We start from the raw sequence: 17531 nt of genomic DNA, 5'->3' as shown, positions 1-17531 counted from the left end.
GTGCATGTTTCCAGTTGCAGGTGGAGAGGGATCAGTATGTCCAAAGTCTGTACTTGATAGGAATTTGGCTGCTAAGTTGTGCCATCATTTGAGCCTTTTTGTCCACTGGGTAAATTGGGCTGTACATTTTCTCTTGCCATTCATGACAGTAAAAATGTGGTTGTCTGGGGGCTGACCCTCCTTCTGATCAATGATCCAAGAAAAAAGCACTAATCCCACAATGCTGTTTTATATTCAAGGAAAGAGGAAGTGTCTTTTATTTTTACAACCTAGATAATTACTGACCATTAGGGACTGCCTTTCAAGATATGTAGAAAACAGAAAACAGATGACTTACAAAGATATCTAGGCACATTTAACAGTCTCTCCTTTTTCTACTTTTTTTTTTTCCAAAATGGAGTCTCACTCTCTGGCAAGTAAGAGGAGGAAAAACAGGGTTGGGGGAGAACGGGGGTGAGCAGGAGGGAGAGAAGATTTGCAAAACCACCGTTGGAAGAAAAGAAAGACAAGGAAAGGAGACAGTGGGTAAAATGATTTTGGGTAGATGGAGGGGGGAAGAGGGTGGCAATTGGGAGGAGAAAAGGGGGTACAGAGAGGAAGAGTGAAGAGAGTGGTGAGCAGGAGGGAGAGAAGGTTTTGAGAAAAGATGAGAAAAGTTTTTAAGTAGATGGAGGGGGAAGAGGGTGGCAAGCGGGAGAAGGAGAAAGGAGGGGGGAAAGATGGGTGGGGAAAATAGTCTGTGGTATCTGGAGGAACAAAAGCATGGCAAGCAGGATGGGGGAAAGAAGAGGGTGAGCCAGAAGCGGGGAAGGCTTTGTAAAGAGACAGTGGGCAAAAATTTGGGAGATACATGGGGGAAAGAGGGTGGTGAGCAGGAGTAAGGAGAAGGGTTTGTGGAAAGAGGGTGGGTTGATGTTTTTGGGTAGATGGAGAAGGGAAAGAGGGCAGCAAGGAGGGAGTGGGAAAGATGATGGGGAAAACAGTTTTGGGCACATGAAGGGGAAAAGAGGTGGTGAGCAGCAGGAGTGGGGAGGCTTTGAGAAAAGATGAGGGAAATGTTTTTGGGTAGATGAAGGCACAAAAGAGGGTGATGAGAGCAGGAGGGGGAAAAAGAAGATGGCCAGGGAAAGTGAGAAAAGATGGTGGGGAAAAACAGTTAAGAAAAGTTTATGGATAGATGAATGGCGAAAACAGTAGTGAGCAGGAGAATAGAGAAGGCTTTTCGAAATGACAGTGGGGAAAAGTGGTGAACACGTTGTTGGGGTAGATGAAGAGAATGGATGGTGACAGGTAGCAGGCCAAGGCAGTCAGGAGAAGAAGATGGGGAAATAACGGTGGGGAACAAAGGTTTTGGGTAAATCTTTCTCTGAATTTTAGATCAGATTATTTGTATTTTTGCTTTTGAGTAGTTTGAGTTCGCTGTATGTTTTGTGTATTAACCCCTTGCCTCCTGCATAGTTTGCAAACACTTTCTTCCATTTTCTGGATTGTTTCCTCATGCTACTGATTGCTTCCTCTGCTCTGCAGAAGCTTTTACACTTAATGTAATCACGTTTGTCTAGTTTTACTTTTGTTGCTTGTGTTTTTGATGTCTATTTGAAAATCTCTTGTCCTAACCAATTTCATGAAGTATTTATCCTATTTTTTCTTCTCTGGTAGATTCATAGTTTCAGGTCCTACATTTAAATCTTTATTTTTAGTACATTTTTGTACATGGTAAGATAACGGTCTATATTTATTCTTGTGCATGTAGGTGTTGTGTTTTCCTAGCACAGTTTATTGAAGAGACTGTCCTTCCCAAGTGTCTTCTTCGTGCCTTTGTTAAAAATGAGTAGGCGGTAAATGCACGAATTTATTTCTGAGTTCTCTATTCTGTTTCATTTGTCTATGTCTGTGTGTCATTCTTCTATCTCTATCTCTGTCTCTCCCTTGCCCTTTTTTTTGTGCCAGTTCCATGCTGTTTTGGTTACTATAGGTTTGTAGTATATTTTGAAATTAGGTAGTGTGATGCTTCCAACTTTTTTCTTTTTATGCAAGATTCTTTTGTCTGAGGTATTCTGCATGTCTATGTAAATTTTAGGCTTTTTTTTTTCTATTTCTATGAAGAATGTCTTTTGTAATTTAACAGGTTTGTGCTCATTCTGTAGATCCACTGGGTTATATAGATATTTTAACAATATTCTTCTAGTGCTTGGACATGGGATATCTTTCCATTTACATATGTCTGCTTTAATAGCTTTTATCTATGTTTCATAGTTTTCATTGTGGGATCTTTCACCTTTTTGGTTAAGTTCATCTCTAGGTGTCATTTTTTGGTGGAGGTAGTAGCTACTGTAATGAAGTAGCTTTCTTGATTTCTTTCTTAGGTGTTTCACTATTGGTGCATAGGTGTGCTACTCATTTTTGTATATTAATATTGTGTCTTTCCACTTTAGTAAGTTTATTTCTAGCAGGTTTTATTTTGTAGAATGTTTAGGGTTTTCTCTTTATATGTATGTGATCATTTCACCTGCAGAGACAATTTGACTTCCTTTTTTCCAATTTGGCTACCTTTTATAGCATTCTCCTGTCTAACTGCTCTTCCAGTACGATGATGAATAAAAGTGGTAAAAGTAGCCACACCTGTTCCAGATCTTAGAGGAAGAGCTTTTTCACTTTTCCCCATTGTTTATGATGTTAGCTGTGTTTTTGTCATATATGGCCCTAACAATGGAGATGGTTCTAGTTGTGGGTTTGGCAGAGAGGCTGATTGCTGTGTTAACAAAAATTCCTATCCCTAGTTTGTTGGTTGTTTATATGATGAAATGGTGTTGGCTTTGTGGAAAGTACTTCCTGCAACTATGGAGATGAGTACCTGGGTTTCTTCCTTCTGCTTATTTGATGTTTATTTGCAGGGATGGCTTTAGTATGCAAAACCAGCTTGATTTTTTGAGAAAAGGATGTAGTGATCATGGTCTGTAATCCTTCAAATATGTCTTAGTATCAAATTATGATGATTTTGTTGAGCATTATTAATCATATAATTATGCTAGACATTGATCTATGCCTTAATGTTCTTGCGATTTCATTTCCTAGCGTAATATAGCATTAAATTGGGGATGGGATTGCCTATAGGTTGGTTTTATATTTAGAGTATTAAAGGTTAGAAGTTTGGAGGATAAAATTTAGCAGAAAAGGGACATACCTGAGGGATTGTGGGGAGGAGTGGCATGAGGTCAGGGTCAGTCAGGGTTTAGGGTTAGCAAGAGAGTGTCTGTAGCTTTCACCAACAGTAAACTTTAACAGTCCTTTTAATCTTGCAAACCAGGCAGGCAAAGACACTTCAATGTTTTAATTGGCACTTCCTTGAGTTCCTTGTTGAGGCTCAAACACAGCAGGAGTACCTGGGAAGAAATTAGGACACAGAGGTGAGAAGGTTGGAGTGCAACTTTGTGACAGGGCATCAGCCAGTGGCTGAGCTGCAGAGGTTCCCAACTTATTTCAAATTTTGATGAAAAATAATATGTTTTATACTGTTATCTCACAAAGAAACTGGACTTTTATAAATTTATATGGCTAATTTTATATATTTTTGAGTTAGAGACTATAATCTTCTAGCTTTCCCTAATATTTCCCTCATATTTTGCCAGCTGCCCCAAGTAAATCCCCGCACATGGTGAAAACCACATTTGGAATATTTTAGCTGCTGGCTGTATGGAAAATTACTTGCATCCCCAACTTTCAACTATGAAAAGACAAGTATTTATACTGAGCAATACAGAATTTTGTGACTATGATAAAAGATAATATGTGAGACTTCTGGCAAAATTTGATGCATGAAAATGCTCATTCGTAGATTCCAGACAAATATATGTACATGTTAATGGAAGTGCCAGTCACACTTTGGATCTTGCAATCAGAAGGCCCTCTTCACACTGAAGGTGTAGGAAAAATGGTGCTGACCTAAGTCCTTTTGAAAATGAACAGAATCTGTAGGCTGAAGGCAAATGAACTATACTTCATCATTGGATTCCATTTTATAATATTCTTTCCAACAGGGATAATTGTGAACAATTGTAAAACCACAGTCTATCTGAAATCAAATAATGAGTTACAGAAGTCATAGATGGTAGGAACCAGGTCTATCACTGTTCAAGTGGGAGGTTCCAAATTAGCAAGGGAAGAAGGGTAGAAAGATTCATGTGATAGTAGACCAGAGGTAAAGACATCAACGTAAACTTATGTTTAGTTTAATGCAGATACATACAGTTCCACATCGAAACCTTTGTAATCAGGTGTGTTTAGGTAGGTGACATACACACATATACTTCCTAGCATTGCTAATGAGGGACAAGACACAACGTGCTCATTCTGCAGCCAGATATAAGTTTTCCTACCTTTCTGAAAGGAATCAGGCTCTTTGAAGAAATGGCTGATACTAGAACTGGGACAGTAAATATATGAGCAAGGATAAATTTGAAGTATCAGAAAGTTAGTAAGTACTAAAAAAAAAAAAATTGAAACACGTCAAAAAAAAGTTTGAGCCAATAAAAAGAGCTACCAATGACCAACACGGGGATGAATTGTGCAACATAATGCCGTAGTGTTTCATACTAACTAAAGCTTCAAGTAATTAGGTGTCTGTATTTGTACATGTAAGCGAATAAGCAAATGGAGTGGAATAGAAATCTCCTTTGGAATTCCAAACAATTGATGTAGACACTCAGCCACCAAGAAGGTGGAGCTAATGCCTCACTCCGTGTGTATGGGCTTTACATACGTGCAAACTTATTTATCGTTTTTTCTTGTGCTGTGATTGTGTACTCAGTTTCTCCTCTAAAATGCCTTAGACCAGGGAAAAAAAGTAAATTTACAGACTCTGTTTCAATTCATGGCTAAATATATATATATTTTTTTTTGGGACGGGAGCATAAGTAGAGAATATGTAGGGTACTGGTCATATTCTGACTTTGGATCTGAGTGCTACTTTCACAGATGTGTTCAGATTATGAAAATAATTAATTGAGCTTATGTTACACATAAGCTTTTTTTTTTTTTTTTAAGGACCTATCTTTTGGATTTCTCTGTTTGCTCCCTTGTGGTGTCATTTAACATTTTCTTTTTTTCTTTTCTTTTTTTTTTTGAAAGAAACAAAGAAACAAAGAAAGAAAATAAAGAAGAGGAAGAAAAAGGAAGAGAAAGAGAGAAAGAGAATGGGAGTATTGCTTTCTTGCCCAGGCTAGAATGCAGTTTAGTAATGGGTATTGAAAACCTCTTTTATACCAATAATTATATTTGATGTAGACAGGAAGGAATAAGGGAAGAAAATAACAAACAAGCAGCCAACCAATATTTCATTTAAAACCTATGAAATGCTATGTGATTACTGAGGAGTGATTTACTTCCAATTTTGTAGTCACTTTTGGAAAAGGTATGAGGTGGTAATGTATGTTTTGTGTATTTGAAGTGGAGAGTTCTATAAATGTGTATTAAGTTTACTTGTTCCGGGTCTGAGTTCAAGTCCTGAATGTCCTTGTTAATTTTGTCTTGTTGATCTATAAAGTCGTTAGCTCTTCTTGTTACATTGATCCTTTTGCCATTATATAATGTCCTTCTTTGCCTCTTTTGCTCTTTGTTGCTTTAAAGTCTACTTTATCAGAGGCGAGAATTGCATCTCCTGCTTTTTGTTTATTTGTTTATTTTTACTCTCTGATTGGTTGATAAATCTTCCTCCTCTTTGTTTTGAGTCTTTGTGAATCATTGCATGTGAGATGGGTCTGGATGCAGCATACCGATGGGTTTTGGTTTTTTATCCAATTAGAATACATATAAGTTTAATACTGGCATTTGATGCTAGCTGGCTGTTTTGCCCATCAGTTAGTGTAAATTTTTCATTGTGTTAATGCTCTTTTCTTTTTGATATATTTTTGGAAAGGCTGATATTGGTTGTTCCTTTATATGTATAGTGCTTCTTTCAGAAGCTCTTGTAAAGCAGGCCTGGTGGTGGTGAAGTCTCTGAGTACTTGTTTGTTTGCAAAAGATTTAATTTTTCCTTCAATTATAAAGCTTAGTTTGGCTGGATAGTAAATTCTGGGTTGAAAGTTCTTTTCTTTAAGGATGTTAAATATTGGTCTCCACTCTTTTCTGGCTTGTAGGGTTTCTGCTGAGAGATCTGCTGTAAGTCTGACAGGTTTCCCTTTATAGGTAACCTAACCTTTCTCTCTAGCTGCCCTTAGTATTTTCTCCTTCATTTCAACCCTAATAAATCTGGCGATTATGTGCCTTGGGGTTGGTCTTCTTGAAGAATATCTTTGTGGTGTTCTCTGTATTACCTGGAGTTGAATATTACCCTTCCTTGCCAGGTTGGGAAAGTTTTCCTGAATGATATCCTGAAGAGTATTTTCCAATTTGGATTCATTCTCTTCATCACATTCAGGTACACCTATCAAATGTAAATTAGGTCTTTTCACATAGTCCCATATTTCCTGGAGACTTTGCTCCTTCCTTTTCATCCTTTTTTCTCCAATCTTGTCTTCTCGTTTCATTTCACTGAGCTGGTTCTCGCCTTCTGATATCCTTTCTTCTATTTGATCAATTTGACTGTTTAAACTTGTGCATGCTTCGCGAAGTTCTCATGTTGTGTTTTTCAGCTCCATCAATTCACTTATATTCTTCTCTAAATTGTCCATTCTCATTAATATTTCGTCAAACATTTTTTCAAGGTTCTTAGTTTCTTTGCATTGGGTTAGAACAAGTTCTTTTAATTCACAGAAGTTTCTTATCACCCACGTTTTGAAACCTGCCTCTGTTATTGGAACACACTCATAATCTATTAAGCCTTGTTCCGTTACTGATGAGGAATTGCGATCCCCTGTAGAGGGAGAGGCATTCTGATTTTTAGTATTCTCTGCCTTTTTACACTCTTCCCTTCATTATATATTTACCCATCTGTCGTCTTTGTAATACCGACTTTCTAACTAGGTCTCTGAGCAGACGTCCAACTTGTTGATTCCCAGCGCCAAAATCTGAGCAATCCACTGCGCTGGCCAAAACAGCGGTGTTAAGATTGAAGGTGCTTTTCTGCCCAGGAATCTCCAGACTCTGCACCACAAACTGGCGTGCTAAGGCGCCAGCAAAACTGCTGCACCAGCCACAAGAGTCGCCCTGGTGACCCGTGGGGCTCCTCTGCTGGAAATCTCCTGGTCCGTGAGCAACAAATATTCGTCTGAAAGTGTGGCGTCCTCTTGTTCTCTGCACTTTCACTGGGAACTACGAGCCCGAGCTGCTAGTGATCAGCCATCTTGGATCTCTCTCCTCCTAAATATTTTTAAAAGAGTGACTTTGTAAAAATATGTTCTAATGGCAAATTGATTCATTGTGACTGGATGACTTATTCCAAATACTTCTTGTCTTTATTTTATTCCAGTGCCTACTTTTTAGCCATAATGCACCAGAATCAAGTATTGGCCACTGGGAAAAAATATTCAAAGAAAGAAAGAATGTGAACCAAACTTGCAACCATCATGATTCAATGTTTCACCACAATGCTTTCTAAAACAGAAGAGTTTAAAAGCATATTCAAAGTCAATCTCCTCAGTGAGGCTTTGCAGAAAATAAGGAAACTAGAGAAACAAAAATGGCAGGACATTCTATGGGTGATTTTAGATGTTTCTATGTTTTATGGGGAAAAATCACTTTACCTTTTAAAGAATCACAAAGAATTATTGGAAACCCAAACTCTGTAATGTTTCCAAATTTATTTGAACTTCTATGTAATTATGTCTATATAGCTAGTCATGAAGGTGATTTTTTAAAAAAATCTGTGCTTCATTTGTGTAATAAAATACACAATGAATAATTAACACTCATAGGAAAACATGTTATACCTTGTGAAAGGAAAATAAATCTTGGGGACCCAAAAATCACTAAGCTAAAGGGAAAAGTCAAGCTGGGAACTGCTTAGGGCAAACCTGCCTCCCATTCTATCCAAAGTCACTCGTCTGCTTACTGAGATAAATGCATGTCTGATTGCCTCATTTGGAAAGGGTAATCGGCAACTCAAAAGAATGAAGTCATTCATCTTTATCTACCTATGATCTGGAAGGCCCGGTCTGGCCTTCTCTTCAAGTTGTCTCACCTTTCAGGACTGACCAAATGCACATCTTTTACATAATGATTGATGTCTCATGTCTCCCTAAAATGTATAAAACCAAGCTGTGCTCCTACCACCTTGGGCACATGTTTTCAGACCTCATGAGGATGCATCACAGGTGTGGGCATCCTCAAACTTGGCAAAATAAACTCCCTAAAACATCTGAGACCTGTCTCAGCTTTTCGGGCTTCGTACATGTAACGTCGGATGTCAATGTTTGTAAAACAGGCACTATTCTACCTACTATTACAACGATACTGCGAATTAGCCTGAGACTTTCTCCACGAAATAAAAAATGCTGATGAGGGACAAATAATACATTTAAATTCAAATAATGTTGCAAGTTTTAATATGCCTACTTTTCATTTTTTAATACTGTTTTGACTACTTTAACATTGTAAAAAAAATGAGTAATTAAAACATGAATAGAAGTGTTTACAGTGGGTGGACATGTTTCCTCCAGCCTCAGTCTTGGGGTGACTTGAAAGACACCTGCCCATCCCCTGCTTTCATCCCAGCTGTCCTGATGGTGGCTCTAAGCATTTCTCCTTTCTCTACATGAAGATCAAACTCCAGAAACAAACCCAAATCTTACAATATGTTATGACACGCTATGACGATGAGCAGCCAAAGCCTCAAGCAAGACCTGCTTCTGAAAACAAGACTTAGAACATAATGTGTGGAAGTAAAGCCAGTGTCAGAGTTCCTTCCTCTGCACACGGGGAGCAGACAGGAAGCCTTTGCCTCACCTTCCTCACATGGCCTGCAGCCATGTCCCCCCAGGTGAGACTTGAGGAAAATGAAACTCTGGTCTTCACTGTGGACACACTACCAGGTGCTCCAAAGCTAGGGCCTCTCCTCGGGTGGGTCTAACCCTAACCCTGCCCCTAGACTTTGACTCTGACCCTAAACCCTGGTCCATACACTGGTCCCTAATTTGGACCCTTTGACCCTAACTTTTATCTTGACCCTGACCATGACCCCACCTCTAACCATCCTTCCAGCCCTGACCCTGGCCCTGACCCTAACCCTATTATTATCTTTACAATCTATCTCTAATCTTACCCCCTAGTGCTAAACAGCTGTATCCAAAAGCACTTTTGGATTATTTAACTTCTTTTCCTTGAATTCTCTAAGGACATCCTAAAGGAGATGCTATTATGTATTTTGCAGTCTCTCTGAGTGGTATGGCTTCAGATAAGAAGTTCTAATACTCTGCAAGACAGAAGCAGTGTGAAGGGTAGCAGCACTGGGTTGTCAGGAACACACACTGGCATTCACGATGGTCATTGGCGCGTTCTCCACATATTTTCAGTTCATTTTTTACTAATGCATTCTGACCGTTCCATCCGACCTACTTACACTTTTGCACGGCCACATGACTTCTTCTTCTTTTTTTTTTTTGCCATCGGAGGTGAGAAGAAATAATATGTGACTTTTCAGGCGAACTCTCCAAGAAACAGAGTTCTATCCAGCATGCTTTTTGTCTTTTCTATAGCAATGGGGATCTTATTGATGGTACCTCCTTCAGCCTGGATTCCTGTGTTAGGATGACACAGAACACAGCGACCTCTCACCCGGCCCATGGTGAGATGCAAATAAGTGAGGAAGAAGATTTTTGAGCCACTGAAACTTGGAGGTTGTTTGTCACCATGGTTTAACCTAGCCCTCACCGACTGATGCAGGGATGAAGAATGAGTCAGAACTGGGTCTGGACATGTGAAGGGTACTCCTCCAGGCTAAGTAAAATTCAAGACTTGTTGCAAAGATAACAGTGAGCCCGATGTGTTATTAGGGTGAGTGTGGGATAAATAAGGTATGTCAAGTGAGAATAAAGAGAAACTCAACGTTAAAAGACAGTACTAATTTGGACTGTGGACAGATTCCAATGTCCTACTTAGCATTTGAGACTGTGATGGCTGAACAAACTCATTAAGAACCCTAAATGAAGGCTTGGAATAAACATCTGAGGGTGTCTAATGTCCCAATTATTCAACCCAGAATGGGCAGAGTCCTTCACCCAATTCTAGGGAGACTTCCAAAAGAAAAAAGACCTGCATTTCTCCAACAACCCACATGGAGAGACTTTCCTGCACTTCTGACCTGTGGCTAACACTCCTCACCTTTCATTCTGTCCTCAGTGTTTTGGGGAAACGCCTTTAACTCTCTATGACTTACAGGTTATCAAGTGGCCCTTATAATTCCCTCCAGAGATAGAAAAGACTAATGATGAGGGAGCCTGGGCTCACAGCAGCAAGCGGGCATGTGCGCTCAGCAGCCACGTGGCTCATCTGCTAGGAGATTCCTACTTACAATGATCTGCCACGTTACTTTACACAAGGGGACACTCTCCTGACTCAGAGGTTTAACTGCTCACCTACTTCTTTTTCTGCCCTCTTGGGCTCCTAAAATGAAAAGAACACTGGGATGATAAAGTGAGCCAAAGGGGTGCCAACCGTATCACAGCAAAATAAAGATCCCTGGCCTAAGATGACAGCCTCGGCTGGGGAAGTCTGAATGTGCTGACAGTGGACATGGGAGCATGAAGGTGGTCAAAAAAGAACTTCCACACAGATTGCAAGAAAAGAGAGAGGAATGGAGATAGCAGCACGAGTCCCTACAATAAAAGCAGATGTTCTGAGATCAGTTATATTTATTCTGACAAAAATTAGAGACAGAAACCAAAGTTTAGCCTGAGGCTACAATTAATCAGGCAATAAGCCAGAGGCACACGTGGTATAGACAGATTTAAACATTTCTCCCTTATATTAATAAAAATACTAAAATAATATAAATATAAACACTTCCATCTACAGTAGTATTTAAAGGAGATCTCACACATAGGTGTGGCTTTTTAAGGTTAGAACTGATGGTCTAGATAATTCATTTTGTTTCAGAGAGAGAAAGAGAGGAATTTCTCAGGTCCCTTCAGGAATGTGTCTGGCTTTGACTCATCTTGTATGTTTGAACTATGCATATGGCAGAAGAAAACTTGAGGATTTCACAGATTTAAGGTGTGAAAAGTCACTGGGTGCTTTAAGAAGCCTGGGATTCTTCTGCTGGAAAAATAAGTTTGTTGAGACAAAATGAGTTGGAGAAGGTTGTTATTGAAGTGAAGCAGAATTGTCTTTACTAATCTGCTTATTACCCTCACCCTCACTCCCACCCCTACCCCCAGCTTAACCTCTAACCCCAAACCCTAACCCCTGACCCTAACCCTCAGCCTCCCAAAGTGCTGAGATTACCAGCATCCGCCACCTCACCCGGCCCTAATATGCAGAATACTGTATGTAGGTACTTCCTATAGATTAGACCTTCTCTAAGAAGGGTTTCTATGTAAGAATAGTACAAATGATCTGGAAAGGTTAATAGGCTTAACAAATTTATGTTTCTTAATGCTGTAAAAGTAGTCCAGTTGTCCTATGGTATATGCATGGGACATACACCATAGAGGGTTGGTTCCAGGACCCCTATTTCTATCAAAATCCTGGCATACTCAAGTCCCTGCTGTGGGCCCTGCAGATTCTGGGTATGTGAAAAGATGGGCCTCCATATATGCAGGTCTGCATTTGGTTGAAAAAGATCCACATATAAATGGGCCCATGCAGCTCAAACCCATGTTGTTCAAGGGTCCACTGTATTTGAAAATCAAGTCCACAAAAAAGTTGCCATGTTTTACATAATGTTGGATTACTACCTCTCTCATATCTTAAAAAAAAGTACTATATATTTACTACCCTATTGAGATAATAAAACTGTTAGAATAGAACTTAGGGCCAGGTGTGGTGGTTCATATCTGTAATCCCAGCACTTTGGGAGGTTGAGGCGGGCAGATCACCTGAGGCCAGGAGTTCAAGACCAGCCTGACCGACATGGTGAGACCCCATCTCTACCAAAAACACAAAAATTAGCCAGGCATGCTGGTGGGTGCCTGAAATCCCAGCTACTTGGGAGGCTGAGGCAGAAGAATCACTTGAACCGGGGAGGTGGAGGTTCCGGTGAGCCAAGATCGTACCACTGCACTCCAGCCTGGGTGACAGAGCAAGACTCCATCTCAAAAATAAGCAAATAAAAAGAATACTTTTTATATTAGTTTCTCTTACACAACTTCAAAAGTGTTTTAAATGAACACATCTTTATGCTATGCCATGAAGTCAGCAATAAAATACATTAAAACAATTAACACTTAAACATATAAATGACTATATACAATAAACTTACCATACTTAAAGGCATTTATTATCAAACACTGAAAAAAAAAAGTAACATCTCCAATCAATGGTAACAGCTATAACTGAGGACAGACTTTATTTCAAGAACACATATGTAATCACTTTTCATCCTAACATTCATCTGGCAAAGCAGATTTGTTTGTTTGTTTTTTGAGACAGGATCTCTCTCTACCACCCAGGCTAGAGTGTAGTGGCACCATTATGGCTCACTCCACAGTGACCTCAGCCTGCTGGGCTTAAGTGATCCTCACACCTCAGCCTCCCAAGAAGCTGGAACTAAAGGCAAGCACCACCATGCCTGGTTAATTTTTATATTTTTTATAGAGACAGCGTTTTGCCCTGTTGCCCAGGCTGGTCTGAAACTCCTGAGCTCAAGAGATCTGCCAGGTGTCAACCTCCCAAAGTGCTGGGATTGCAGGTTTGAGCCAGGCCCTAAGTAGGCGTAAAAATCGCAATTTAACATAAGAAATTGAGGCACCATGAAGATAAGGCCACAAGTCTAAGAACAGGGAGAGCTGGAAGTCCCCCAGATCCCTTAGATTTGAGCTCAGTATACCAAACCAAGGGGGAAGGGAGGGTTAACTTAATGTTAGCTGGCAGACTGGTGTAAGTTTGCAACAGAATTTTCACTGATTTATGGGAAAATGGAGAAAAGTAAGGAAACAAAAGTAAACTTTTTTTTTTTTTAAGACAGAGTTTCACTCCTGTAGCCCAGCTGAAGTGCAATGGCACCATCTCCACTTACTGCAAGCTTTGCCTCCCGGGTTCAAGTGACTCTCCTGCTTCTGCCTTCAGAGTAGCTGGGAGTACAGGTACGCGCCACCACACCCAGCTAATTTTATATTTTTATAGAAACCCAGTATAGACAGGGTTTCACCATGTTAGCCAGGCTGGTCTGAAAGTAAACTTTTCAATGTAACTAAATAATTCCATTTAAAGATCTTTTATTCTGGCCGGGTGCAGTAGCTCATGCCTGTAATCCTAGCACTTTGGGAGGCCGAGGCGGGCAAATCAGGAGGTCAAGAGATAGAGACCATCCTGGCCAACACGGTGAAACCCCATCTCTACTCCAAATACAACAATGAGCTGGGCATGGTGGTGCACGCCTGTAGTCCCAGCTACTCAGGATGCTGAAGCAGAAGAATCACTCGAACCAAGGAGGCAGAGGTTGCAGTGAGCCAAGATTGATCGTCACACTGCCCTCCAACCTGGCGACAGAGCAAGACTCCGTCTCAAAAAAATAAAAAATAAAATTTGTTGTGAGAGATTCTGTTCTTTCCAATTGTTTGAGTGAAAATATCCTTTTGTTAAATGAAATGATGGTGACAGGAGACAGTGGTGTGGTATTGGTTTTTATTGGCTGTAACTGGTAGAAATAAAAAATCAGGCCAGACATGGTGGCTCACAAGGTCAAGAGATCGAGACCATCCTGGCCAACATGGTGAAACCCTGTCTCTACTAAAAATACAAAAATTAGCTGGACGTGTTGGCATGTACCTGTAATCCCAGCTACTCAGGATGCTGACACAGAATCACTTGAACCCAGGAGGCAGAGCCTGCAGCTCTGTCACTGCTATGTGACTTAAAGCATCCTCCTATAAATCTTCTTAGAAGTAGTTTGCCCAAAAAGAAAGAAAAAGAAAGAAGTAGTTTGCCCATAGATAGAAGTATTGCACACTGCACCCTCTTCACTGCACACAGCCCAACTTCAAGCCTCAGTGACCTAATGGGGGTGGATCCCTTACTGCACACGGCCCTTGCCTTCATGGGAATGGGCCCCTTGCTGCACACTGTCCACCTCCTGGCCTCGGTGACCTAATGGGAGTGGACCCCTTGTTTTATTGCTCACAATCCTATCACTATCCTTAAAGATGACTTCACTCACTGCCCTGCCCCCTAACCTATACACAATATACTCACGCTTCTGGACATTCGGGGCCTCACTTGACTCCGCTCATAGGTGGCAAGGCCCCCCGAGCCCAGCTGTGTTTTCCTTGCACGTCTGTGTCCTGTCTCTTTATTTCTCGGATCCTGCACCTCAGCACAGCATAAGGCACACCCCACGACAGTGTGGGGCCCTCAGCCCTACAGTACTGCTACATGGTAATCACTACTCAAAATAAACTAACCTGAGGTGTCCAATAATCAGCTTTCATTTAACATCTCTTTCAGCTTGACAAAATAAAAACTTTCAACGTTTTGTCTACCTACTTCCAAAAGAACATTAGTCTATATATGTGACTATATATGATATATACATATGTGATTTTGATCAGCCTGTTTATAAACTATTTCCAAAATAAGTTTACCTGTAAATTCATTTATTAAATGAGTAGTTTATAAACTACTTGATTTTTGCAAGTAGTTTATCAACAGGCTGATCAAACTGAACAAATTTCTTAAAATAATTTCACTGTATAGATAGCAAGTAAGTTATTTACTCTTCTTATTAGCATATCTTATTTTTATCTATCCTTTAACAAACATCTAAGTTAAACTGTTTTCTGTCCACAGCTACACACTGAAACAACACTTTCAGTCACAACACATTAAATTCACATTTAAAACTAAAAAGAGATCCAGTTACCTTTAGTCTTACATGTACTTATATATACTTTTAATGCTTCTTGATGTTTTATGATGCACAAACACACAGCTCTTGCAGGATATATAACTATGAGAAGTTTTAGAGTGTATGCTTATCAAATAATTCAAAATTCTCCTTTTAAAAGAAACTCAATTTTAAGAACTTAAGCATACGGTAAAGTACTCCTTCCATGCCCCAATGTTAAAAGATCCATTTATTTTAGACTACTTCTTTCAAAAACAAATCTAAAATTGATCATAATTCTGCTTAAATTCCACATTAACCTAGGATCAAAAGTTACTTCTAGTTCTTGTTTCTTAAATATTTGAAATGTGCTGCTGCATAATGTTTTCCTTATATATTTATTCATTCAACTAACTTCAGGCAGAAGGTACTTATGAGTTTAAAAGTCCTTTCCCAAAGTGGAAATAACATAAAAATTTTGCATAAAAGACACTCAATGTTTCTCAAAGGGCACCTGAGAGTCTAATCAGTCTATTAACTTGGTTTGGAATAAACACCACCAACAAATAGGAGCTTTTTGTCGCATCTATGTATTTTCCCCTGTAAACTAATGCCTACATTTTAAATGCATTTTCAAAATGTTTCACTTGGTCATGTGATAATTATTTCCCCTATAAAAAGCTACAGGATTTTGGTTTAAGAGCAAATGAGATAGAGTATCTGGTCCATCAGAAGGCTAAGTGGAAAGATCACACCCTGAAGTTTGTAGCCAATAACAAGACAAACTCCAATGCTACCTTGTTCATGTAATCAACAATATGTGAGTTGAAATAAACAAACTAGTGAGCTATACATTTCTGTCTACATACCAATTTACCAATCAACAGGAGGGGAAGAAATTGCTCAAATGTGACTACTGTTAACAAACATGATAACAAACATCTAAATATTAGACATAGTCTCTATTAATAACGTAACCTATCAATTCTGAAACCATTCCTTCGATTTCTGTTATGTTTTTAATCCCCCCCCCAAAAAACAACAAAAAAAGAGCAGCCACCTTTAAAATGTAAATTCCTCCCTTTTTCAAAGTAACTTGCCTAGGAAAATTTAATGCTTTAAAATAAAACATAGCAGACAAGCCATTTACAATATTCAAAAAAAAAAAAAACTAAAATGATCCGTAACAAAATAATCACTCAAGTTTAGCAAAGCACGTGTTTTTAATCTGTTATGTGTATCCTATTATATTAATAAGCAACAACGTTTTAATCTGTTGTGGGTATCCTATTATACTAATAAGCAACAACGTTTAAAAGTCATCCCAAAGCCGGGCGCGGTGGCTCAAGCCTGTAATCCCAGCACTTTGGGAGGCCGAGGCGGGTGGATCACGAGGTCAAGAGATCGAGACCATCCTGGTCAACATGGTGAAACCCCGTCTCTACTAAAAATAAAAAAAAAATTAGCTGGGCACGGTGGCGCGTGCCTGTAATCCCAGCTACTCAGGAGGCTGAGGCAGGAGAATTGCCTGAACCCAGGAGGTGGAGGTTGCGGTGAGCCGAGATCGCGCCATTGCACTCCAGCCTGGGTAACAAGAGCGAAACTACGTCTCAAAAAAAAAAAAAAAAAAAAAAAAAAGTCATCCCAATGCCTAAAACACCACCATACACATAACATACTTGTCCTTTACTCCAATGAAACTTAAGCTCAGACCCAAACTCAGACCATTTCCCACTCCTGGCACACTGAAATATACAGGGGAAATCCAAGAAATCAGATGTGTTAAGTGCCGACATCTTCTTCCAGAGTAGGGTCAAATTCGTGTTTGCCCGAAAATGTCACCGTCCCAGGAAGTCTGCAAATTCTCACTAGCGCTGGAGTACAAAGAGACCTAACCACGGAAACACCTGTCCTAGCACCAGGAAGACACTGGGAAACGCAAGCCCCCTGAGTCTGCGCTAGCCCCAAAGTCTCGGCTGCAGCGATGGGGGACAAGAGGTGGCCGCTGGCCTCGCGAGTGCGGCGGACAGGGTCCCACACCCCCTGCTCGCCTCCCGAGAACCAGGAAAACTATCAGGCCGGTACGGACCCAGCCTCCTCAGACCCTCGCGCTCCAGCCCAGCGCGGACCCCGCCCGCCCGACCGCACCCCGACCGCCCCGGCTTCCAGTTGCATTGTGACCTCATCCCTCCCTGGCGGCCTCGAGGTCCCTTAACCTTCGCCGCGCGGCCTGCGCTCGGGCCGCCCCAGGAGCAGGAGCGCCCAGCCGCTGCCCCCGGCCCGGCCCCAACCCAGTCCGTTCCCCAGCCGCTCGGTCCCCGCGCCCCCAGGTCCGAGCTCCCGCCTCGCGCTCCCCACCCCGAGCCTCCGCCCTTGCCCCGCGCGGCCTCTCCCGCCCAATTCCCAATGCCGGCTACCTAGAGGTAAGGGCGGCGGAGCACTTCACCCAGGGGCCAGGTTGCAGAGGGCCCGGTGCTCGGGGTCCCGCTTCTTCTTCCGCTCCATGTGGTTGGCGCAGATGGAGAGCAGGATCCCGAAGGCGCACACGGCTACCAGGCCACCCGCTCCCACTGCAACACCGACACTATCAGCAGGAAGGGCGCCACCGCCTCCTTCC

General features: G+C 41.0%; 1 long non-coding RNA gene across 1 annotated transcript; it reads right to left on the bottom strand.

The window, feature by feature from the left end:
* Positions 1-2942: 2942 nt before the first annotated feature.
* On the bottom strand, positions 2943-17531 carry LOC105721519 (uncharacterized). The gene is made up of 2 exons (XR_001108348.3): positions 17332-17531; positions 2943-3383 (listed from the first exon to the last, which is right to left on the bottom strand). It is a non-coding gene; the product is annotated as an uncharacterized LOC105721519 (long non-coding RNA).

This window comes from Aotus nancymaae, unplaced genomic scaffold, assembly GCF_030222135.1.
Source record: "Aotus nancymaae isolate 86718 unplaced genomic scaffold, 86718_ANA_hifiasm-v0.15.2.pri h1tg000051l, whole genome shotgun sequence".
NCBI lineage: Eukaryota > Metazoa > Chordata > Mammalia > Primates > Aotidae > Aotus > Aotus nancymaae.
This window is presented reverse-complemented; position numbering and strand designations above follow the sequence as displayed.